At 37.8% G+C, this 27,298-nt stretch overlaps 1 protein-coding gene across 3 annotated transcripts in view; it reads right to left on the reverse strand.

The window, feature by feature from the left end:
• dlgap1a (discs, large (Drosophila) homolog-associated protein 1a) overlaps window positions 1-27,298 on the reverse strand; it is a 239,014-nt gene that overhangs the window by 165,328 nt on the left and 46,388 nt on the right. For all 3 annotated transcript variants that reach the window (XM_015353463.2, XM_015353459.2, XM_015353462.2), the window contains exon 2: window positions 1,517-1,601. The gene's annotated coding sequence lies outside the window, so the exon portion shown is untranslated. The remainder of the gene's footprint in view (window positions 1-1,516; window positions 1,602-27,298) is intronic.

Raw genomic sequence — 27,298 nt, forward strand, 5'->3', positions numbered from 1 at the left:
TCATACTGACAGCACAAATTGGCCGATCGTCTCACTTTAAAACCATCTATGGCAATCATAGACACAACACAAGCATGATATTCTTTTGATAGGTTTAAACTAGCATCACAATGCCTCCAAAGATGACAACAAATGAACAAAATGTCCGTGACAGTAGAAGAGGATATTTTTGTCAATGTCAGCCAGCAGTCACTTTTCACACTGCCTGGCTTAAAAAGCACAGGTTATCTGGCTGAACCGGATTGAAGTCTTGGAAAACAGCACTAAAGGGAAATACAGATTTAAATGTGCACTTCCTTGCGCTCATTTTTAGATATACAAATATTTTTAATGAAGTAATGGATACGTAGGAAAAGAAAAAACAAACAGCAAAATAATATTTTTAGCACTCTTTGCAAGCTTAATGTATTGTACAGTATAAAATGCAACTTGGCCATGAAATAATATAATTTGACAGCAGATTTCAAAATGGCTTCTTCATCTCAATACAGCCACTTCTTCACACAGAGAGAGTGTTGCATGGATAAAGTAATGCTGTTATACAATTTAAATTGAAAGGGCTCTCCTAAGAAACTGATTTTTCCTTCCACAGGAGCTATGAGAAAGCATATTAAGGTAAATAGGCTGTGTAAAGCTTAAAAAGTTTGGGACTTTTCTCTGTAGAAAAACACTTTCTTCTCCTAACTCCACAAATCAAGAGCACAACATCTGTTACACACCAAATATCATTAAATGTTCTGAACCATATAAAATTGTTGCTACTGGCAGAGAGGAAAATTGAAAACAGGAGCTGCACAGATAGACAAGGCTGACTCAGCTGCTCTCATGGGCGAAGAACTTCATTTGTCAACTTTATGAATGTACAACACTTCTAGCAACCACTGATAATCACAACCAAACTGAGCTTCACCAAACCTTTTGCTTGTGCTACGCTGCTCTGGTTTTTAGACCGGACCTGACACTGCAGTTCAAAATGTTTGCTAACTGATTTGTTTTTCCAAAGACTTGAAACAATGAAAACGTTACTGTGTTTTGTATCATCTAATCCTGAAAGCCTTAGGCTATAGAAAAATTACAGGAGGTTAAAAATGCCTTCAGTACTTAACAGAAATGCTTCATTTTCCATGCACTGTATGACTTGTTTAGTGAAGCTGGAATGATTGGTGATTTTCCACACATACACTGAAATAAACAGAATCATTAGTGAGTCTTATGAACAAATGTACAGTAGTACCACTGTGCAGAGATTCATTCTGCAGTACCAAAACCAGCATTTATTAAGGTGACTACAGCCAGATTCACCAAACCTAAAAACTCCCTTTTCTCCACCTGAATAAAAGGTATTTTTGCACTAAGTGTTAATGATATAATATATATGAATTGTAACAATCCTGCAACATTAAACATTTGAGAACAAAAACATCAATGGTCTTCTATACCTTTAGTAGTTTTTGCTCTGACATAATGGTGTTTAAACTCTAATTTCAACATGAATTGTATATTTATTTTCACTTACCCACTTTAGTTTCCCATCTTATACATTGTAGTTCTGGAGCATCTGAATCCCAGTCAGTAGTGCTTTTTTCCAAAAATGTATCTTACTGAAATAAAAAACAAGGACAAATTCTGAGTAAGCACAGAAACGTACTGTATTTATGAAATGTGTTGGGCATTTTAATTAGACTCAAACTGAATACATCTTGTTACAACAAAATCATACCCACAAAGTAGTTGTATAATTATGTATAATTATAAGATGCAGATCAAAACGCTGTGATCCAAGTTTTGGGAATTTTTACAACACAAAAGAAGAAAATTAAATACATTTTAATGATTTTAAATGCTTTAAAAATCATTGAAATTGTGCTCTTTAAGCTGAACAGCAAAGTTCATGTTGAAGAAATGGCAATGTACTTAACGTGTTCCATACTTTCAAGTTGGCTCCTGACAGGTTTAGCAAGCTGTCAATATCCAAGAGCTTGATAGTATTGCCAGGAGAGTAACCATTAACACCAGAGAGGAGTGTTCAAAGCCAAACCACCAACAAAACATTTTTCTCATCTGTTATAAACTGGGGAAGTTTCAGAAAGGCATACAAAAAAGGCTGAATGACCTGATCAAGATATTTAATCGTTTCTACATGCTGAAGGAGACATAGGAATCATTTTTGCAGTAGTGCTCTTAGTGAAGAAAGTTATCATGGACTCTGCAGCATAAGATCTTGCTTAATGAATTCGATTTTTTTCAAAGAAGCAACAAAAGAAATATTCTGTATAAAATTTATGATGTTCATGATATTGTGGATATAGAAATTCAGGAAGTCTTTGACAAGGTTCACCATGAGTAACTAACTCTTAAAATTAACGTTCTGGGAATCAATGTTGTACTACTGTATGTCAATGGACTGAAAATCAGCTTCATAGAGGTCACAGACCATAACAGTAAGAAGGAAAGTGTCTGGGTTTGGGCAATGTGTGAAGTGTGAAGAATCCCATAGTCTTTGATGCTGCAACAACTGCTCTTTCTGTTATTTAAAGATTATATTGCTTAAATTGGCAGGAACAAATTTGTCACATTTGATTATTATAAAAGGCTTAATGGACTATCCAATAATCAAGATAAAGTTAGGTCCACATAGGAAGATTTAGACAGGATTCACAGTGGGAAAAGGACTTAGGATCTGTAGAAGATTCATTTATCTCAGTAATGCAAACTTATATTTCTCTGCGATGCACAGAAGCAAAAATAAAAGCTAACATAAAGCTTGGCTACACAGCAAAGAGCATAGAATATAAATCAAGACAACTTATGCTGAAGCTATTGTTTCAGAGTAGAGGCAATAAATAAATCATTTTGGAGTACAGAGAGTACGCACCTGGCTGATTCTACTATGCTGAAGCTATGCACTAGTTTAGCTCATACTGTATATGACGGGGACATCTAGGCATGAGAAACAAAAGAAATGTCAGGGCTTTGAGGGGTTTAGGATTTTAGGTCATTTTAGGTAATGTGCACTTAAAAAAGACTATTGTTTTCATGCCATAGATGACCAGATCACAATACAATGAAAACAAATACCAGAAAACTTTAACTAGGCTTGGTGCTATGATATATTCACTCTATATCATAACCATAGTGAAGGCATGGATCCTTGTGTTGATTTGAATATGGTTGAAATTCCGTGGCAAACCTTGAAAATTGCTGTCCATCATCAATCCCATACCCACTTAATAGAGCTTGAGCAAGGTGTCAGGGAAGATTGTGCACCATCCTGGTGTGCAAAGCTGGTAGACACTTTTCCTAAAGGACTGTGGTAATTGTGTTTACTGACTATGGAGTCCTTACTCAGTGGGGTGAACACTTACACAATCCAAGTTTTTTCCATTTTTCTTTCCAGTGTTCGCTGAGACTTAACTTCTTTAACCGATGGAATTGTTCAGCTCAAGCATTTAAGTTTTGAGTAAAAATATTCAGAGTTAATTTAAAAATGTGTTTATATCACATGTAATTTAACAAAACGGGAAATCAGTGGAAGAGTATGAATATTTTGCAAGGCACTGTAAATGGTCTCTGTGCCTAAACAGGCATTTCTCACTTACAATGATCAAAGCGCTAACCACATGAGTCTGGGAAAAAGAGTTATAGAGTCGTGTACTACACAAAACAACTGTAATCCTGTGCAGATAAAACTACAGAAAACAGAAAATGTTGTAATGCATTCATCTATATTGCTATAAACAAAAGGACAGGGATTATCAACAGAAAGGTCATAAATTGGTTTAATTTAATTTTACGCCCCGTTACTTAATTCGCAGTTTTCTAATTAGTTTCCACATTTTGGCGCTCAAATGTATATTCTAAACCTTTTTCTGGATTTTCCATTTTAGGAATTAGGAATTAACGACAATTGTTTTTTTTTACGTCTCGTATCACAGCAACAAGAAAAATGAGGAAAGTCTGACAAGCTCCTCTGATCTGCTCAGCTATCAAGCTTTCACTTTTTGGTACCCTGAAAGCTCCGCAGTACCTTGCAGAACTAGTACTGTGTGATGTGACACTCGCATCACTATAAGCCCACAGGAGCCCTAGCAACTTCCACAATGCCGAAAAGCAAGACAGCCTATCCCTACCCTGACAATGGCAGGCTAAAGTAAAACTTTTCAGAAACCTAGTCATAATCAGGTTAGTTTATAGTCAAGAGTTGTAGTTATAGTTAAAGTCATAGTTACAGTCAAAGTCAAGGTTATAATTAGAGACACGTCAAACCTCTCATTATGCTTCTTAGTTCTAAAAGATTTACTGTATATATATATAGTATGCACATTTCTCTATCTGGAGAGAAAATGTTGAAACTTGCTCAGCAAAGGCGTGCATTAACTTTCCTCTCAAGATGAAAATTTGCATATAAATCATTCAAGGCAGAACAAAAAAAAGGCACGAAATATGAAAATGACGGTGATTTTTATTCCTAGTTTGGGCCTTCTAGAATAAAAAATAAATCTTCACTTCATTTACAATTCTATGTTCTATTTTTTCACATCTGAAGGTTAGCTGTAAATGATCTGGAATGTTGTCACACATGTTGACATCAGTTCCATCTGTCTGTGGCAGCCCTTTACTCATTTCAGCTGATTGTCCCTGAAATACAGCTTGAGTACTGAGGAGAGTTATCATCCAGCTCTTAAGAGTACAACTAAGTTTGAAAAAAGAACATGAAAACAAAATGTGTGGCATTAGTTACAGTGCAACAAAAGATTGCGGTTTCTTATTTTCTGTTTTAAGAATATATATTTTCTTGCAATCACAACATCAGATGTGAGGGAACAGAGATTTGTGGAGAGCAGCACACATTAAAATAAGTGTGATTTCTTTCTTTCACTTGTTTTCACTCTCCCACTAAACAAAATCACATAGCATACGGTCAGATATACGGACAACCAACGAATTGCAGAATGCATCCAAAACAATTATTACTTTCTGTACAGTAGCAATAGTAAGAGAAAAGGAATGGGAGCTTCCTTATGACAGCTAAGGACAGCTAATATCCTCTTATCACAACATTACCGAATCATCCAAAATTAAGCTCCATACTGACAAAGCGCACAACAGTACAAAACAGATGGGGTAGTCAATATGATAGTGATTATTTCTCAGATTTCTTAGGGGAATGGTTATATGAACTTTAATGGCATTTATAATTCTCAATGTCATTGGCCTTACTGTACTCTTTGAAGTAAAGCTATATTACTGCACGGTCAATCTTATTTGTGAATGCTTGCCTTACACTTCCAGCAATTTGCTTATATTTTCTCACAACTCAATACAACATTTTTGAGAAAGGTCCAGTGAACTGAATACAAACTGTAGGGGTATAAAAAGATTAAAATAAGTAATTTTCAGTTCTACACAACTAAAGTTAGTTAATCATTTTTAATTTCTTGCTTTTGTAGAACACCTTTCAAGATTTTTGTCAGTGCAATTAACTCACGCAACACAATGCAGTCAATGTTATCATCATGAAGTTCTGGTACAGGTTTAGTCTAATTTACTAACTTCTGAACAATGTACAGCATGAAGGAAGTGAATGGTGCCTTTAGCAATTGACAATGAGGCCACAGCTGCAATTTTTAATCTTTCAGCAGTAGAGCCACACAGCTTTAGAACTCAGCTGTGATTCATGGATTGCACAGACACTTATATAAACTGATGATGAATAACAAAGCATGACTATATCTAGTAGAGACCAAAATGAATTGATTGTAAAATCTTTCACCTCCTCTTAACTCACTATGAATGTATTAGTGAAACAGTATTTTTTCAAGGATATGGCTCAGAACAGAATTACAAACTAGAATATCCAAGACTCTGTTCGCAGTGGCGTCCTGGCGCTCTTTGAAACAGAACATTAAGTTAGCTGTCTAAACAAAGTGAAATTTTCAGGTTTTAAACCCATGTGATTGTGCCAGCAGCCATATCACCCTGCAAACTCAGCAGGTGTGAGTCTGGTCAGTACCTGGATGGAGATCTCCTGGGAAAGCTCAGGTTGTTGAAGGAAGGGGTGTTAGTGGGGCCTGTAGGGGGAGCTCACCCTGCAGTCTGTGTGGGTCCTAATGCCCCAGGATAGTGACGGGGACATTATACTGTAAAAAGGCGCCGTCCTTCGTATTAGATGTAAAACCAAAGTCCTGACTCTCTGTGGTCATTAAAAATCCCAGGGCGTTTCTCGAAAAGATTAGGGGTGTAACCCCGGCGTCCTGGCCAAATTTCCCATCGGCTTTTACGCATCATGGCCTTCTAATAATCCCCATCTATGAATTGACACAAGACTTTGTGATGATGGTAGGGGGTTATGGTACAAAACAAGTGTTTTTTTTTGTATTACTTGTATTAGAGCCTCTGTGCAAAATCTTCAGATTCCCAGGCCTTCATGATGGACCTGGTTGCATCAATTTCATGTACAGTAGATGCATCTCCACATAAACCCTTTCCAGTGATCCTTGATGCAGATATTATAATCCTGGAGTACAGATTTTATAGGTTGGTGAAAATAGCCTTTAAAACTTTGCCATTTTACTTGTTTTCTGCATTGGGGCAAACACCTTGAAGAACAGGAGACTTTATCCAGCTTTCAGTTTGTATCAGCATTTCTCAATTTATATTTCAAAGATCATCTTTACCCATACTGAAAATACAGTATAAACAGTACGTTTTGTATATTTGCTCTTTTAATTTTGATACACATATCCAACTAGACACAATTTAAAAATAAGCTACAACTAAAAAAAAGCTCATCAAGTAATATTGCGTTAAGCACTTATCTAGAACTTAAACAGCAAGTGGATTAGCTACAGCAGATAGAAAATAAGGAGGTTATATGCAATAGTTGATAACAGTAATGCTCAGCCAGAAGCCACTTTTAAGTTAATGCTGTAAGTAAATCATTGAAGTTAAAATTAGCATACTAACAGGTAACACTGTATGCCGGTGACTTCTTCTTCTTCTTTTTCACAGCCTTAATCCCAGACTGTCCTGAGGTCAGCTGCTTTGGTTGCTCTTCTCCACTTGTCTCTGTCGAGCACATCTTCCTCACTTACTTCACATACCTCCATATCTTTTCTCACACAATCTATCCATCCCTTTCTAGGCCTGCCTCTTCCCCTGTTACCTTCCACCTCCAATTCCATTACCCTCTTTGTTACTTCCTCAACGTCCCTCCTCATGATATGTCCATACCACCTCTTGCATCTTCTCAACTACAGTACATCCACCACCCTACATCGTCTACAGATTTCTTCATTTCTGATCTTATCCTTCATTGAAATCTGCACTGTTGGCCGGTGACAAAAGAGCAAAATACTTAAAAACACATGTAGAATACGTTTTAGAACTTTTTTTCATTTTCTCGCTGAAGTGATTGTGCATGACAATTCTATCTTTATGGATGTTGCTTTAAATCTTTTCATCCCTCACCTAAATGTAAGAACAGCAAATGTCTTCATCTAAAATTTAAAACAGAATAAAAAGAGTAAAATATTCCTCAGCTGAGTAAAAGAATTATTTGACAGTGCACACAGAACTAATATTTGCAATTTTAATGTAATGCTTTAATTTTAGCTGGCATTTGACAGCCCCATGCCTAGCTTGCTAGACCCTCAAGGACGAATTTAATTAAAACTAAGTCCATTTCACTGCCACTAATTTATTTTTTACCTGCTGGGAAGAGGTCGCTCATTTATCAAAACAGGTTAAGGAAAGTGTCTCACACTATGAACTTGGCTCACTTCATAGAACAGACTGGTGTGCCCAAAGGCAGTTTGCTGGTGCTTTAGACTAGTCTAAACACAACAATTAACATATTAATAAAGAACTGATAGGGAATGGATATGCCAGCACTACAGAACAGTTACAAAACAGTCTCAAGACTTAGTAGACTTCTTGGGAGCCTATGCTTTCAGAAGAGTAAAATATTTCCTTAAAGTTCAGAGATGTTATACATTAATTTGTTTTAAGAAGGGTGATGCTCCTTCATCCAAACATCGTAATATTATTTCCAAGGTCAAAAGTTTAGGCACCTGCAGCAAAATGAATAGGCCTATTGCTTTGATTAAACAAATTCTCATAGCCTAAGGATACTGAATGAAGCAATCTGTTCCCATACCAAAATCATTCACATAGACAGGCATCACTGGCTTTGATCATTAGATGTATTCTTAGATGAGTCTCAACAACACAAATATCTCTGCACACTATTACTGCTGATGAAAGGGGACATAATGACTCCAGGAAGAAAGAAGAAGTGCAATAAGGCAAATGCATACTCTAAAGTACTATAAGGGTGATTTGCCAAATGATTAGAAACATCTTATTGTTTCTGCTGGATTCTTTTGTCATTTAACATCCCATTCCCTCAGTGGAAGCAGTCATACCCAGAGAAGGCTTATTAAGGCTAGTTATTAAGGAGCGTGAAATGTGAGACTGAAACATCACTGCCTTCAGACACGACCTGGAAAACTCAGGTATTTAGATAATAGACAATGAAAAATCAAGGACTGAAGCTGATGGTACACTGACCCAATCCCACAATAACTATCTGTAATTCAATGAAAACAGAGTTCAGCTAATTCTCACAGCTGAGCATAAATCCTGGTTACTATATATGCACTGTCATCATCTATCCTCATATGATCCTAAAACTGGATTGTTTTACTGGAAGACGGAAATCCATCATTTCTAAACACTATCCGACCAGGATGTACAGTACAGTACTGCAAGCTGATGTTACAGATTAGCAGATATCTAAAACCAAGAGCACTGCTTCCATTTATTTACTCTATGACTTTGAAATGACATGGCTTGATTTAAAAAAATGGAAATTCAGTTAATCGGGAAAACATTAGACGTGTGTCTTTAAGAAAAATTGAAAATTGAAAAATTGAAGTCGGTGAAGGATGAGAACAAACTACTAAATAGTTCAAACACCACAGCTTGTCTTGCCTGAAGCCTACCTGAGTACAAACTCCAATTGTCTGTAAAAAATAAACCTAAAATTATTTTTAATGTCTTCATTCAACAGCATCTTTAGAGAGTTTATTACAACACACTAAGCACAAAAACCTGCCTCAGAGTTTGAAAGAACTGTTACAAGCAACACATCTCTTATGGGATAATAGGATTTAACCTAATGGAAAATGGAACAAATTTTGTTAACCCTGTATTTGAGGTAGCAATCGCAATTATGCTGCTTCACAGGAAACAAAAAGATAAGGCAAATGCATATGCAAATATGCTTTGCAGAAAAATAAGACAGCAGACCTATATTTTATTTAGTTAAAGCTTTTAGATCAGACTGATATACTGTACTTTTTTTACCCATATCTAGGGGTTTTAAGGTTTCTCTCAAGTTCACAGCAGGATGAGACAAAATGTGAAAACTTCACAGTAGTGTTAGCATTGTGCATCGGACTCTGAAAAATAACTTCAGGGCAGTCCTCAAGTAATTTGTCTTCTAACTTTCACAGCGATGGCCTGCAGCACATTCAATTGAATCATTTTCAATTGATTGCAGCACACACAGTCCTTCTTCACAGGGAATGCTTGCCTGAACTATCTGTAGATTACAAAACAACGCGTGGGCATACCTGCAGAAATGCACCATGCACATCACCCATATAACAAAAGTACATGACAATATATGTACATATTAAAATACATTAAATGTACAATATTTTTTATCATTGGAAACACACTGAAACTACAGCATATAGAGGTCTCTGAAGGTTTCCTGTTTCCCTAGAGCATAATAGGAGGTGCTGTAGCACATGGGAGACATTTAGGAGTAGCATGCATTATCATGGTTAAGGTCAGAGAGCTGCAGGCGATTGGTCATTGACCTCCACTTGTTAAAGGATAATTACGAAAGAATTTACACAATTCTGAATTTTACTACTTTCTACCGTTGTGTCCATTGTTAAGAAAATTAAGGCTATTCTAGGGAAACTGGTATAGTGGCTGTCATGCAAGGAGGAGAACACAAGTGTATCTTGCCATTGCATGGAGCGACACAAGAGGTTCAGATACAGCCAGAAATCAGAAAGGCAACAGCTGGAGGTCTCAACACACACACTGGCTTCTATAGGACAGTAAGTGTTGAAAACTACCATTCAAAATTGCCTGTTACCGATTCTGATTACAGAGACAGTTTCTTCCCACAAGCTGTCAGATTACTGAACTCTACCCCCATCACTGGCTCATGCTGTTTTTTTTTTAAGAGGTACATTAAACTTGCTGTTGTTCCCACTGTTCTAGATTTGTTTTTGGTGTTAATTTCTTTATAAAAAATACAAAGCAAATGATATCATGTATATTAAAAGCGAACAATTTAAATGGAGGAGTGGTGCAGTATGTTAAAACTGTAAAACACACACTGTAACGGAAGCGTTCTTTCAGGACCCTATGCAGACGACACGATCCGGGGTAGAGTGAGGAAAACATGGGGAAAAAGCATGCGGGAGTCAGGAATGAAGACAGGGGGCGTGTCCATGGTGCGCTGGTGTTCGGGGGAGGTGTGGCCGAGGCCAACAATCCAAGTCCAAGGGAGAATCCAAAAGGAGGCAAAAGTCCAAAGCTGGGTGGTCCATCAAAGACAAACGGGGTTAAAAACAGGAACCGGGTCGGGACCGGCACGGGAACAGGAACTAAAAACTTGACGGGACCAGGCGCTTCCAGGTCCCGGACTAACCTGGTACGGGAACCAATGCAGAGCCCAGCTATTAAGGGGAACTGAAAAGGGGGCTGGAACAGGGAGCAGGTGCGGGGGATGAATAACAAACAAGGAAGGGCTGGAGCGCCCTTAAGAGGAGGGGTTTACGATCATGACACACACCTCATTCAGAATGCTTCTTGCAATTTTATTTCAATTAATGAAAAAATACTGCTACTCCGGAATCAGTCCAGAAACATTCAGTCCAACAGCACTCCAAGAGGGCAAGAGAACTGAACCCTTTTAGTCTTGAACAAAGGAGACCAGAGTAGATAAGATCAGACCTGATAAAAGTATTCAACATCCTCAGAGACTCTGGCAGAGTCAACCCAGTAAATAGTGAAACACATAACCAGACGACACAGGTGGAAATTAGTTATTATTATTTATTAATTATTAATTATTTAAAACCAATTCTTCTTTCAGGCTTGTGAGAGTATGGAACAAGCTAGCCAGGCTTACTATTGAAACCACCAGCCTGGCTCCATTTAAGAGAAGGCTGCATGAGATTCTAGGACCTACTAAATGGGATAGATGGGCTAAATGGCCTCTCTCTTTTCTTAACTGCACTGGGCAATCTCTTAAGTTTGCATTTTTTTATTTTTTTTTTAGCGGGGCACAATTTACAGTCCTTTCTGTTAAATGATGGTTTGTGTTTGTGTTGTGTTGTGGTTTGTGTGAAAGTACAGTACATGTAATGTACAGTATATATAAAGAGATAATTGAGATCCAGTTGAAATAACTGCTGTCCAGTCAATTCTGCCTTAGTAAGCGTCTACCATTTAAAATTACAGAAAAGCTGACTCATTACTGCTTTAAACGTACAAGAGCACTTAACAGGTACACATCCCCATAAAGAAGTTATAAGCAATCTGTTCTGAAAATGCACATTTCTACTAATGTTATTATTTTAGCAAACTGAATCTGTGTATGTGCTATTGGTTTGAATTTAGCTTCCTCTGCAAGACTAATGCCTTTGAAAGACTTTGATTCAGTAACATGAATGACGCCTCTGTGGTCAATTAATCTGTGTCTTCTGGTTCAGGGAACTAATCACACCAAGACATAAATATAGGATATCAAAATAAATCCACACTGAATGAATGTCTGTGAAAACATCTAAATTGAAACATATAAAATATAATTTTTAATATAAGTATAAAAACAGAATCTTTCTTTTACATTACACAAAATTTGTTTCATTACAATGCTTTTGCAAATGGTTCTAATACATATGTAAAATATAAACAAAACCCTCTTTTGCCCACACAGTAGTTCTGCAAAAGATTTTAGTTTAAGCTCTTAAGATAAGCTATTTCAATACAGCTAGACATAGAGTTAGTAATACATTTAAAGAATAATGTCTTATTCTCCATTTGCATCTTCATGTGTACCATTCTAACACTACCATCCATTTCCCAGCTCCTTTGACAGTTGTCGGTGTCTTTGGTGACATCTGTTCTGGACACAGAACTTTGTCACGGACAGTAAGAAGGAATAGGGCGTGTAGAGAACGCTGTGAGGATTTCTGACAGCAGGTCAGCAGAGCCCAGGGGCAAGCAGAGCAGGAACCAGAGCAGGGTACAGGCGAGGGGAGCCGAATCACTCTGCAATGTAACTTTTAAATATCTCACAGACACAGTTAATACACTAGGATCAGGCTGTGGGAGAGCCCATAGAGGAATCGGCAAGATTGTCCCTTCAAAACCCATCTGATCAGTTGAACATGAAGTGTCTTAAAAATGTGGGCAAATAAAACAAGCAATATCTCTCCTCTTTTATTCTTCTCAAGGCTTTAACGCAGTTCCAGTGTAATCTCAGCAAACGTTAAGTAAGAGGGTAAGAAACAGATCTGGAAACACTCGAGGTATTCATACTTAGGATGAAGTAGAGCTTCATTTTGCACCATTGGCACTGGGAAATAAATGCCTTGTGGGGCACAGCACAACTATCATTTAAACGCAAACATAAGTGTTAGCAGCTGCTCAGGATAATTTTCCTGAGTAGTCAGATGTGGATAATTGAACACAGTTTATACCGCAGATCTCAAAGGTTAACAGAACACTTTGGATTATCTTAATTAAAATGATTTTTTACAATATTGTTTTAATGTGTGAAGCTGACAGGCACAAATTAGTAATACTAGTTAAATGTAATGTAATTTGCAATGTTCTTAACCTAGAGAACAAAATGTAGATAATCAAATTCATTTAACAGCTAAGATCTAGTTTTGAGTAAATGATTAGCTCAGTTTGGAGGTATTATATTGTATGCACTGTATATCTGCTTCGTTCCCCAAATTCTTGTAAGATTATTTAAATAATTACCCCATAAAATAAAATTCTATATTACAGTATATCCTAGAATACAATATCCAATAAACTATTAGAAATCATCACGGAGCAAATAACTACATTTTATTACTAATTTGTATAGCTAAAGAGCTCTGCATGGGACAGTAACAACATACTGTTGTACTTTGTTACATGGAATTACATAAATAACATGACAAGAAGAATATAATAAACCTAAATAAAGTAGCATTCACAACATTTGGTACTTTAGTAACTAAAATCTAAAAGATCCTTAAAAGAGCTCAAAGTCCAGAGAGACGTCCACAATGATACAGGGTCACAACTGGCACAAAACTATACAGTAACAGCCTTAGGTTGTAGGAAGGGATTTGCCATCTTAAATGAATTCAAATATTCAAACCGTGGGAGGAATGATCACAATGCTATGTTGATTAAGAATGTACATTGCACTGTTCTTTAATGTGGCATGGTGGTAAATTAACTTTTTTTTTTAAATTAGTTAATTGCTTTCTATATAGTGGTTATCATTGCAAAGAATCCCCAAGGATACACAGGAAGACACCAACGTGTTTAAGTGAAGCATTTACCTGCAGAATCCACTGTATGCTCTAATCCTACAGGTCTACTGGACAGCAGTCAACCAGACAGCAGGTCAGATAGAGGAGTGACAAACTGCTTCACCAGTTAAATGAAGGGGGACTTTTAGGCAGGCCAGATTGTACAAGTCCAGACTGGCAATGAGTTAGGACACTGGGTGTCTCACTCACTTACAGAGAGTGAGACATTTCCATATGTACAGTCACCTCCAAAATTATTAGCATCCTTGACAAACCTGAGCAAAAGAGGCTCAAGAAGATGCACTGTCCATCCAATCACACCTCAGACTAATCAGAATAAATTATTTCCAAATTGAACAGATCTTTGGTTGAATTTAGAAGGTTCTGGGGCTCCTGCTGTCTGCTGGCAGACTCCTCTGACCTGCGCAGCTTCGAGCTCCCTGTCTTTCCACATGTTAGACAGAGGCATTGCAGCCCTGCCCAGAAGGCTGTGTGTGAAACCAAGGAGAGGCACGTCTCTCACCGACAGTGCTATGTGCTCGACCATGGGAAGTGTGGTGTACAAGGTCACTGTGTCACAGAGAGCAACTCATTTATTTATTATTGATGATAATAATAATAATTAACTTTAATTTATAAAGCACCTTTGCAAACCCAAGACACTGTACATGCTGATAAGAAAAAACACTTAAAAGTACAATAAAGGTTAAAACAAAACAAGAATATACAGAATATAATGTAGGGCAATCTAAAATACGCCCAGTAATACGATCAGTTTTGAAATTAGATTCTCAAATTTAGATTATGGCTCTTGAACGGTTGTAGGAAGCCAATTCTATGACACAGGAGCAGCAACAGAAAAGGACTAAATCTGGGATCAGAAGTCTGGGTACATAGTGAGCAAAGGACCAGGCTCAACTGAACGGATACTGGTTGAGCCACTCAAAGGATTAAATTATTTTTAGCTGCATTTACATGTTTCTGGGTGACATTAGTCATTACAGCAACTAGTGAGCAGGAAGGACCAGTTTTTCATCTCAATTCTCACAAACTCTCGTTCTTATCTGTAGGGTAACCAACAGTTTTGCGACAACATGGAGACCACTTTCACAAAGTTCACGAATTTTGTGCTTACCCCAGAATTTGTAAAACTTTTGCGCTACAGTCGGTTAATTTATGTTGTTTCCGGGATTTAACAACCGGCCTGAGAAACTGGGACTGCGGTTCCCCTTTAAGGAGGAGGTCCATATGGGATGGTCTTGGCAGGATTATGTACTCACTGCACAGCCACACAATGATTGAAGGAGACTTGACTACACAGAGCTAGACTGACACAACCATGGGACCTCACTTGCTACCCTTCTTGCAGGCTCATCCTGTCATGACAATATTCCAGCAGAGCAAAGCACATACTAACACTGCCAGTGTTGAAAGACTTTCTTACAAGATGACAATGTGGATACCCCACTCGCCACACCTCAACATGTGTGGGATGAACCTGGTTAATGTGTGTTATCCACGGCTCAGAGACCATTGAACAGACACATGCCTGTCAAGACGAAAGGATTGAGACAGCATCCACAACTTGGAAAACAGATATACAATTTCTACTGTTTCAAACAGTGTTTGCGCTATAGACCTGTGACTTTCACCATAGATCTCCTGCTGATCCACCCTGTTGACAATAAACATTGATCAGTCTACTGAATTTATCATCTGTGTTCAATAAAATGCCAGTGTACTAGCTAAAGAAGAGATAATTTTCCCAATATCTGTGAAGTTGTTGCCCCTGTAAGTGATGAGTTTCTTTTGGTGTTCCATATATTTTCCAAATCAATACAATAAATGACTTTAGTAATATATTTCCATTAATTTTAATTAGATGTGCTATAGAATTACACTTTATAAGCTTCTTTTGCAGAGTCACTATTTTGTTGTTGCCACTCTCTTCCGGCCATCTGGCTCAAGTTTATTCTAAGTGCTAACTTGAGGGGTCAGCAATGAAGCACAGCAAAAATGGAGATTGATGTGGTGACCTTCTATTCATTCTCTGTCTCCTTAGAAGGTGTTAAGTCGCCCACCTGTTCAGTAGTAGTATACTTCATACTTAATACTTCAGGGATAATACCTTTACTCAGTCGTTTGTCTGAATCAACATCTGCCCAATCTCTTCGACTGCCAGCTCCTTGTGCACTGACTCATACATTGCAGTATTTTGCACAAAAACCATACAGGGATTTTTGTTATGTACTAAAAATTGTCCACTTGTGACCTGTAAATGAATAATGACTACATATTATGCAGGTCTCTACATACAGTATGTGTGTGATATTTGTTGTTTAAAGTGCTGTTAACATTTTAATGCAGCATATAATGACACAACATACCCACTGTGTGCCAAACAAGCTACAGGTCTATTGAAACAAAATATCGCACAACTGCAATTTATGAGAAACAATTTATAGAAGGCAATAAAGAACGAGGTGTGCACTGATAGCAGGACATTTGATGTCTCCATCCATCTCCTAACTTGTCAGTGTTGAGAATAATGTGTCTTAACAAACTACAACAACTGCCATATTCCATTAAGGCGAATCGTCACGGATCAACCCTGAGAACATATGACTCCTATGCCAGTCTGTAGATGCATTCCGCCATGTTTCCTAATTCTCTTAGTTGAAAACATCTCTAAAGCAGTGTGCACTTGCTAAAGCACTTCCAGATGTTTATAATATACAGTACACAACAGAGGGTCATACAGATTTCCTGAATAAATTTCCTGAATTAAAAAAATATATAGGGATCCATTTTATGATGTATTTATGTTTTTCTCCCCATCATTTATCAGTAATGAAATACAATGTCCTAGTTCTTAACAAAAATCAGTATCCCACAGTGTGTTTTGGTTTTCATTAACTCTTCAATTCAATTGGTATGATGCACAGTATACATACAGTGTTACAGAATGTGTACTCTGTATATCACAACAGGAGAGTGGCATTCAAAGTGTTAAAATATAATGGCTTACACTTACAGTATATAGTGCTTTTCAGGACACTGGACTCAAAGCTTTTTACAGGTAATTGGGACTCCCCTCCACCACCATTAGTGTGCAGCCCCACCTGGATGATGCAACAGCAGCCAGAGTGCCCCTGTACACTCCCCACACATCAGCTCTCAGTGGGGAGGAGAGCACAGTAATGTAGCCAATTCATAGCGGGTTAGGGTTAGGGTTATTATTAGGAGGCCATGATTGGTAAGGGCCAATGGCAAATTTGGCCAGGACTCCAGGGTAACACCCCTACTCTTTTCAAGAAACACCCTGGGATTTTTAATGACAATAAAGAGTCAGGACTTCGGTTTTATCTCTCATCCAAAGGATGGCGCCTTTTTACCTGTCACTATACTGGGGCATTAGAACCCACATAGACTGCAGGGTGAGCGCCCCCTGCTGGCTCCACTAACACCTCTTCCAGCAGCAGCCTTAGTTTTTCCCAGGAGTCTCCCCTCCAGGTACTGGCCAGGCTCACACCTGCTGAGCTTCAATGGGCTGCCAATTGTGAGTTGCAGGGTGATATGGCTGTTGGCAATATACTAGCAGTTTAGTACACTGAAAAAATAAAGCATACAGTATATTGATCTGCCTTACATTTTCATTACATATAAAAAGATTATTGCTTTGTGATTGTTGTATAACAAAACAAACAAGACCAAGAAATTTAAATTCAGAGAATGCCAGTGTCAACATCAAAGTTCACTGTCTTCAATTAAATGTTGACAAATGTAAAATCCAATGTATACAGTACATGAATACATGCAGTAGCAAAAGCTTTTACCTCTTTGTAGAAAGACCCGTATAATTTATCTCAGTCTCAAACAGACACTGAAAAACGGAAGCCCACGTGATGAGAAGGGGAGACCAGGCCTCACGAGCAGATTGTCGAGTCTAGCCTACTGCAGTTGGCTGAAGAGATGACTACTCATATTCCCTTTCAACAAAAAACAGTGCTGGAGGCCCTGAGGACAGACGTGCTTGACAGAGAAATGGAAGCACTGACCTCAGTAGAGTACAGACCAGGTCTTCTGAATCCTAAAAGGCTAAATTCACTATCTGCAGTTGCTGGACATACTGTACTGTAGAAGAGGCTCATAGACCAGAAAGGAAAGAGAAGACAACACCTTACCCTCACACGGCAATTGAATTTGCGTCACTTTCAGAATGGGACAGCAATCCTAAAAGGTTTGAGATTGGTGAAGGAGATTTGTTTTTAAGGCTGTCTTGTTATCTGTTGTTGTCCGCTGTACTGCGCATGTCCTGAGATAACGGCTCAAGTTAGAATCCTATCAACATGTATATACTGTATGGCAAATAAAGTCATCTATACCTATCTAGAATACATGAAATGCTGCTCAACTCAACTTGTGAGTTGAACAGAACTTCCCCTCAATAGATCTGTTTCCCTTTAACAGACAAAATTCTTAAGAACTGGAATTCATATCTTGGACAAGATCATTTTGTTCCAAACCGGATACAACTGTTGGATGCTCAATCAGTTATGTGCAATTAAGTATACATCTTAACTAATGACTAATGTCCTTAACAAATATAAGGATAACAATGGCATTTCAGAAATATGTTTGAAATGCCACATCCAAATGAATTTTTGAATATACCCCCTCAGGGACTGCTGGAAAACATGAAGACTGTGGACTGAGGTGGAGATTTTGTTGTTCTACGCACTACATACTGTATATCCATGGTATAAACTTCCCTATCTTCTGCCTACTTCATGACACAAATTATAACCAATCTGAGCTTCACATATGGTGTGATATTTCAAAGAAAGTAAAGCTGCAAAAAGGGAGGTTAAGCTAACTTCCAAAATCCTGACAATGGGAAGTTTCTACGTTTTTTTAAAACACGAAAATAAATATTTTTATTTCTGATACGTGGGTACAGTATGTGAGTCACCAACCAACGTCTTCTGTTCATTCCTGACTATAATTGCATACAGTACGTGATGTTTGTTAAAATGAAAGGCACAGCAAACGATCTGTTAAAAAAAAGTTCAAAAATCACAATTCAGTGTCTCATCTCACTAATCTGTCAGAAATTTCCTACTGCAAGCATCGTTTCTACATTTTATCTTAAGAAGCAATCTTTATGCTTGTCATCAGATGGTTTAGAGCCGCAACAGAACAATCACTGGAATTCTGCTTGCAGTTCGAGGAATAAATGAGAAAACTGTGGACCTGTCTGAGCAAAGGTTGTAAAGCTGATATTTTGTGGAACCAGAAAAAATATACAATATATGTCTCCATATATTGTATTGCTGCTGTTTGAACTTGCAATCATGACGCCTTCCTACAGGACTTTACACTGGAATTTACATTATTCCAAACTGATAAAGGTAAAAATGCTGATAATGTGATGAAAGTATTTTCTATGGTCAATTGCATGAATTCCCAACTCTTTTGCTTCAGTAACCCTAGATCACTTCAGGTCCAAATGGATGGATTGAAAGGCCTCAACATCATCACCTTAATGGCCTCTGTCTGCTTGGCTTGTCTGTTTAACTGGTGGTTGAACTTGATTTCAGCTTAAATGGATCTGTCGCTGTTAGTCAGTATGGAGTATCTTCTGAAAAAAAACAGGGATAGACTGATCAGCAGTCGAGAAGCATAGATTAGGAGAAGTCTTTCATTGAGAAGAGGAATATTCACCACCCTGCTTGACTGAAGGATTGATGCTGTGTTGGGTTTTCACCAGAGAAAACATTTTGTAATTTGACTAAAAACATTTTTTTTGTCCCGCCTGACTATAAAACCTTCTGCTGGGTGTCTGCAATAAATCACATCCATTATGAGATTGTGCATCATTGCAGTAATGGCTTCTTCCTTGCCACTCACTTACAGTCTACAGGACAGCTTTGTGTAAGAACAGGAATATTGTATGAAAAGTGACTCCCCAATTCAGACAGAAGACTTAAAATTACTGTTGAAGAGTTTGAAAGGGTATGGAAACAGCTGAAATAAACATATATAGACTTTGTGTAATTCATCAAAATGTCATCATGTTGTTGGCAGGGGTGAATACTTTTGCAAGCTGCTGTACAGTATACAGTATATAAAGATACATACAATTTATATAGATTTAATTATTTATGTTTATGAAATGTTTATAAAGATTTTCAAAAACATCTCCAGAAATAAAAGCCTGTGCAATACTGCAGGACAGATGAACTCAAAGGCACTGATAAAGTCCAGTGTACTGCTATAACAACTAAAGCTTCTACTTTGTCTCATAACCCAGAAGTTGAAGATGATTATAATGATAAAAGCCCTGCTCCCCAACCCTATATAATATATACCCTATATAACATATAATGTTTCTAACACATTATAGTCCTATTTTTTGTTTCCTTTTCCCCAATTATTTAATTTCTAAGGATAGGCTTCATAGGTGAGTTACTAAAAAGAACTGCAGCCAGACAGAACTGAACAGCCAAATACTGTATATGGAATCACTGTAATCTAATGTATATACTGATAAAGTTGCAAGACAGACTGCTTAGGATAGGTGCCATGCTGACACACTCTAATCAGCATCAAATCCAGAGATATTTTAACAAGAAAACCTTTCAATCCAGATGTTAGAAGATGTTAGAAGAAAGCTCCATGTGTCACAAAGCAAATGTGGATGTAAATGAATAGCGTACAGATGTATTAAATTAATTGTATTTTAGTCTCATTTATTAAACCTGTATTTATTTTTTTAATTTTAAATGTACTCATCTTTGTAAATAATTTTATTTGCTGCTTTTAGTACAAATGATCCTGTCTATAATTGTTGTAGATATACAGTATATGCCATATTATACCAAATTCTCTGCTGTTGCTCATTAAAATAAAACACCACTTAAGGTAAGAGTAAGTGATTTTTCTTATGGTGTGATAATAACAGCATTAGTTTGTAGATCCCAACAACATTACAATTTTAAAATAATTGCAAATGATTCTTTTCACTTTTAAAATAGTATGCCTGTGATAATGAGTGAAAAATCATACATACAGTAGAACATAATAAGGAGAAAAACTGAAATGGGTTTAATTACTGTACATCAGCTCTGTTCTTTTCAAACCCAATTTCTATTAGAGACTTTTGACCAAAAAGTGACATTGGGCACGGGAAAAGACACTTTAGGGTGACTTTGAACAAAATGAGCCTAAAGGTGCACCAAAGCTGGAAACTCATTTTAAGCACTAAGTGGTTATAATTAAAGTTGAGGAGAAAGGGCTTATTGGACGTCATACCCAGATAAGCATACTGTAAATATGAGTAACAATTTCCCAGCATCCCTCCCTCCAGCCCATTCACTCAGTACCAGGGTTAGATCAAAGCTCTCAAGCCAATATGTAGAGCGTTCTCTTCACAGCATTAATTTCAGCCTTGATCATATTCAGTTATGAAGACGAGGAGAGCTATTTGTGAATGGACCTAGAGCATGGTTTATCTTCATTTCCGTACAGTGATGCCAAATTATCTGGATTAACAGTTCATTACAGTGTAGTTCAGAATGCTACATACAGTAAGTAAGTTTCCAACACAAATTTTTCTTCCAAGGACATTGAGATACTCAGTTAATTAAACGAATTAAGGCAGCACTTTCCTCTAGAAGTAAAGCATAAGGAGACGTTTTATAGACCTTGATTATGTTATTACTGCAATAAATCAAGTAGGACAATTAAATGCAAACATTTGTTATCCATAAAAGACCAGACGTTTCAGGGCAGTCTTACACCATAAATAAAGAAAAATGTTTCTCCTGCAGCTTGGAGCTAAATGAAACTATGCCTCAGCTGTGGCTTGCTGCAGAGTCTTATTACTGTGGTCTTGTAAAGTCTAAGTACAGTACAGTTTCCTTCTGCAAAGCTGCTTCTTTATTTAGGCACAGAAAATGAAGAGTGAAGACAGCACACCTGCTGCAGGGTCTGAAGCAGATCGCATCTCATCCTCCTTGTTTTCTGTAACATAATGTAGCTTGCATCCTCTCCCCTCCCCCTCCACCAACAGCCAGGAAGAAAACATTCAATCTGCTGGACAGGTCCAAAAACACAGTTCTGCCTGTACATCATATAGGGCTATTTTCACACCACACACACATTTGACAAATGGATAGTTTTAATTTCTGCATCGTACTTAAAGAACATTAATATTCCTGAGGTGTAAACCACGAATAGATCTTTATAAACATGTAACAGGTTTTCATGGTACAAAATCATGCAATTTTCTTCATGCTGATTTGGAATTTTAATTAAGCCTATTGTGACACAGAAATGTATTGCTTATTTTAAGAAGCTTCTTTTGCTTCTTTTATTTTGCGAGATGATACTCACTATCAGAATTCTCTGGCGTCTGTTTAATTTCAATGCATAGTTTCTGTAGGTTTCATGCGATGTGTCCTTATTACCTTCAGTCAGCATGGACAATGGTGTAATGTCTAAAGAGGGTAGTAAAGTCTTTACACAACACTTGAGTGCTCATTCAACTGCCTGAAAACAATTGGTCATTTTCACAGGCGTCATAGGACACTGACATTTATTTCTTGAGATACAATTTAACAAGGGATTTAACTCCGTCTATCAGGTGGAGGCTGTGCTCATTGTTGTTGGAATTGTTGACAAATCAAAAGTTCATCTGAACTGCAAGCTATTCCATACATGCACCGGACACAAATGATACAGTCTGATGTCTCTTGGTAGCCATTGCAACTGAACTGGTCAATCACATGGGCAGAACAGTCTCCTCCCATATGGGGACGAGTTATCGCCCAACCTTATAAGAATCTGCTTATTAAGCCGTGGAATTACTGTAGTTCTGCACAAAGCAAGCTTGTTTTTTCCCGTTACGCTTCTCGTGTCTTCCCAGGATGCACTGTGCAGTTCCCAGGGCAGACCCCGCAGTCTAGAGTGTGCTGCAACATAATGAGGACTGCCAATAAGACACATGAACCAAAAACAGTTTCTCTCTCAGTCATAAGTATAACTGAAACGTTATGCTGTGAAATGCAGTATATTGGGTGTAAAACAAGACTGTTTGAACTTTCGGATATGTGAAGTGACAGAAAGCACACAACACCCCTCCCCACACCAGTGATTCTGGATGCCCCCTAGAGCACAGCTTTCTCTTGTCATTTTGCTCTAGATTTGACCATCCTGCTTCATTTGAATTCACAGCCCATGAAATATCCTCTGGTGGAAGGAAGCTATTTAAATGAAAACTCAAGAGTGCAAAACCTCAAATTTCTCATCTTTTAAAATAGGTTTTTCATCACTAATTCAAAAAGACCCCTATTAAAGTACCTAAGAAGCTGACAACTGCAGGACTAAATACTGTACAGTATATATAGACCTACTGTAGGCTGTCCCATCTGCACCTGCAGGGTGGGTGTGACTCAATGGTTTCTAGGAAGGTTTAGTAACAAAGGAAGAGCTGGAAAAGCAGAACAATTATAGCCAAATCAAGTCGATGACAAGCTGGTTTTGGTTACTGAAAACCAAGCTGGAATGAAATCCTGAAGAAACACCGTCTTCGTGACTGGTATTGGACACTCGTAATATTGTTTATACGTAACAATTAAATGATAAAAATTAAATATTTGTCTACACATAATGCACACATGTAGAAACATAACATGTACTGTAGGTATTGTCTAGTTCTCTAACCTGGCCGATTTCTACATTCTTTGCCTCCTAATCCATAGCAAAGGCAGTTACTGTAGGTTATCTGTGGGGAACTGCAAGACTGCAAGACTTACTTACGGAAATAAGGCTCTGGTTAAGCCTGGGCTTTTAACTGTGCTTTTTAAATATTTTATATCTCTAAATTAAAGGTAATAGACTGCTTTTTATACACAATCTCCCCCACCCCCTCTTGCCACTTGGAATCCCTACAGTTAACCATTATGACTCTGTACTGTGAACTACTTTGATGTTCATTTCAACACAGGAGGTAGTAGGAAGTGCATGCTTTCACTTGACTGTGCACTGTCACAGCTGTCTGTGATTCTCACACCCAATCTAGGAAGAGTGACTGTGGCAATCAAGTAACTCTCATAAGATCATAAGCATTTTTACCACCAACATCTGGGTATCTACAGTAATGCTTTTTTCTGGACCGATCCCAGAGCAACAATACTGTATATATATATATTTGCAGTATCTTGGTGACCACAGCTGTATACAGTATAGTATGAAAGAACTTTTACTATCTCATCAGTACCCCCATCAAACTTGATTACTAGGCAATTTTAAATTAGTAATTTCTGTGAACTGCAGGCAATCCTCTTTACTGAAGTGGGGAGCTGCGTCAGCATGCGTAGGCTACAAAGGAACATTAGCGGTTCATTCCATGCTGTAAAGGGAAAAAAAGAAAGACAACGTTTTGGCTGTGGAGCCTTCTTCGGGTGTGAAGAAGGCTCTTTACTGGTCTACATTAAATACAGTACAATCTAGCGGGTCTGGATTTGGACTTTTTTTGTAGCTTCTACACTGTTTGCTAATCTTTACTGCTTGAGCCGTTCATGAGCCTCATTCATTAACATTAGAAATGGCGGCAGTCAACCTTTCTTGAGATTTTGTCATTCATCACTACCATTTACAGGAGGTCTGACCCCTACCCTCGTGAGCCCAACAGTGCCCTCTTTGACAGATCTGTTTAACAATCACAATTGTAAATCATTTTATGGCAAAGATTCCAATGTGAGTAATAGGTTCAGTATAAGAACATGTTCTATTGTTTTATATTATAAACAAAACGTCATAATGTGACCATCATTTAGGATAGTAGGGATTATAGATTTTTTTGTTTTTATTAGTTCATAAGCAAAATGTAAAGAAAACTCATTATGTAAAATGATACAGATGTGAAAATATAAGCTTTGCTGCTTCCTGTAAAAACTCAATAAGCTTGCTTTTTTATCCGTTACTCCTCAGGAAGAATTGGTGTTCAGTTTACCAAGTACTTTTGTCTACAGCAGCATGAATGTTTTTTCAAGACATTTAAAAACACGTTTAAAAGTAGTGGTTGAAATAGTCTAAATTTGCAGGTACAAAAAACTAACACATCTCACATTGTAGCCTGGTCAGTACCTGGATGGGAGGCTCCTGGGAAAGCTAAGGCTGCTGCTGGAAGAGGCATTAGTGGGGTCAGTAGGGGGCGCTCACCCTGCAGTCTGTGTGGGTCCTAATGCCCCAGTGTAGGCCCAACCAACACCTCTTTGCTTTCCCAGGAGATCTCCCATTCAGTGGTCAATGGTCAGTTACTGCCAGTAGTGAGCTGCAGGGTGATATAGCGGATTCACAGACTTAGCACTGTCCTTGGCCAATTAGAGTGGAGAAGATGACCGTTCGTGAGGTTTGAATAGATGTGATTTTCTGGAACTCATTCATCTTTTTACACAGAATGATACTGTCATTAATTTGCAATAGAACGTTCAAACCTAACACAATATGAGCAGACCTTTAAGAATTCTTCACAAAATTCGGCAGGCTAATCTATTTCTAATTTTACTTGATGAAGCAACAGATGTGTGACACAGACCAAGTGTCTGTCATTTGTGGTCTACTATTATCAAAGCATGGTAAGTGAAGAGGTCCATGCAAGTGCGGGATGTTCAGTCAACAACTGAGAGAGATCTGGAAGACACGGAGAAGTCACAGCTTGGAAAAAATTCAACTTCAACGGTAACATCAGAGAACAAAGCAACGACAGGGTTTCCATCATGAGTGGACTTTACAAAAGTTTGGAAGTTTGCAGTCTAGGACTCTTCAGCAGAATGAAAATGCCCTTTATAGCCTGCTATGCAAACTACTTTGTTGCTTGCAAAATGAAACTCTCTTTTTGCCCCTTTTTACACTTTAATTTCCATACAAGAAGCACGATGGGTTTCAAGCGTATTTCACACTTCAGTCTGTTGGTGGTGATGTACAGGGAGGTCTCAGCACAAGCATTGCTGGCTATGGGACTAAAAGAAAAAGAACCCAATGAGCTCAATAGACTAAAAGACCAACGGTCATACTGTATGTGGCGTTTCCTAAATTCTTAGAAATAAGCAATCTGATGAATGTTATTATGGAAACTGCTGTTGCATCAGATTACCTTCAGCTCCAAAGTCTTGATCTTCTGCATATTAAGACATTATGATTGGCACAATGACACAAATTCAACAGCCCAGAGCAGATGAGGTATTTCGCAATCTGCATCTGAGACTACTGTGTAGGGGCAGAAGAAGCAGAACTTAAATCTCCAAAGAAGTCCCTAGTCAAGGAAGAAAATAGCTTAATACCAAAAAAGGCATTGTCATCTGCCAGCTTTATGGATATGAAGAACAGCAGAAAAGACTTTTAACAGAGCTGAAAGAGTTTTGTAAAACTTAAACCAATCCTAAAAATAATGTGTAATGTGTAAAAAGGCTATTGTGGATGAGGAAAAACGATCTTTGCAACACACTCCCCAAGCACTGTGAAATTCTCGCAATGTACTATGCATTTCTTCCAATATCAGCAGCATTCCTATTCAGTTTGAAAGCCAATTTCGACAAATCTGTAAAGCCTTTACAGTTAAGAAAGACCTCTTAGACATCCCTCATCTTTCCACGGAGAGGGATGTTTCGGTGAGTCAATGTCCTCAAGCACAGGAGCTACAGCAGACGACTACTATAAAACTGCAGACTTAACTGAACAATCACTTGCACTGATTGATTTAGTTTGGCCATCAAAGGGCCACTGGGAAGCCGTACTCATACTCTGCCTGAGGAGCTTTATATGCAGAGAATGTAAAAGAGTTAGAATACTATTAGAAAAGAACATCAGGAGATGTGATCGATGACACATATTAGCATAAGCATATACTGATTCCCTTTGGGGATGCTTAATTATTTAAAAGTCAATTTTTTAACTTCTACGCGAATAGCCGTTTCTAGTTATTTATTTAAAAAAATACAGAAACATGAATCTTCTTAGACAATGTTTTTCTTTACACCATGAAACCACCAGTTTGCCAGGGCTGCTGTGTAATTGTTTTTCTTTCTCAGGCTATAGTGATTTTAGAAGATTCATTAAACGTGGTGAAATATCAAGAACTTTCCACCTTGTTGTGATCTAGTGCCACAGTGCATGTTAGATGGAAGTGTGTGTTTCACCAAAATAATGCCCCGAAAACCATCGTTCAAGATGGCAAAAGACTTTCTGCAAAACATCTGGCCATCTCAGTCCCCAGATTTCAACCCCATCAAGATGCTGTGGATTGCAGAACACAACCCTGTATGTGTTTTTTAATTCCTCTCTCTTCAAAAAATGCAACAAATATTTTCAATACACTCAAAAGCCACAACCAATTCAGGATGAAAGGGCAGGCAAACAAAACAATAAAATAATGGAACCAAGAGGCGCTTGTCAAAGTTGAAAACCTGTTTGTGCATGTCATTTTCATTTTCTGCAAATATATTGTTCTCTTATGAAGCAGAATCTCTAATTCATACCTTTCAATAGCACTACTCATTTAATTATACTTTTCAATAGACTTAATATTGCAGTTTATAGCCATGCAGTATATAGCATGTATATACAGTCTAGCTATAGTATAAGAATTGCACAGCGTAAATGTA

Source organism: Lepisosteus oculatus, chromosome 6, assembly GCF_040954835.1.
Source record: "Lepisosteus oculatus isolate fLepOcu1 chromosome 6, fLepOcu1.hap2, whole genome shotgun sequence".
NCBI lineage: Eukaryota > Metazoa > Chordata > Actinopteri > Semionotiformes > Lepisosteidae > Lepisosteus > Lepisosteus oculatus.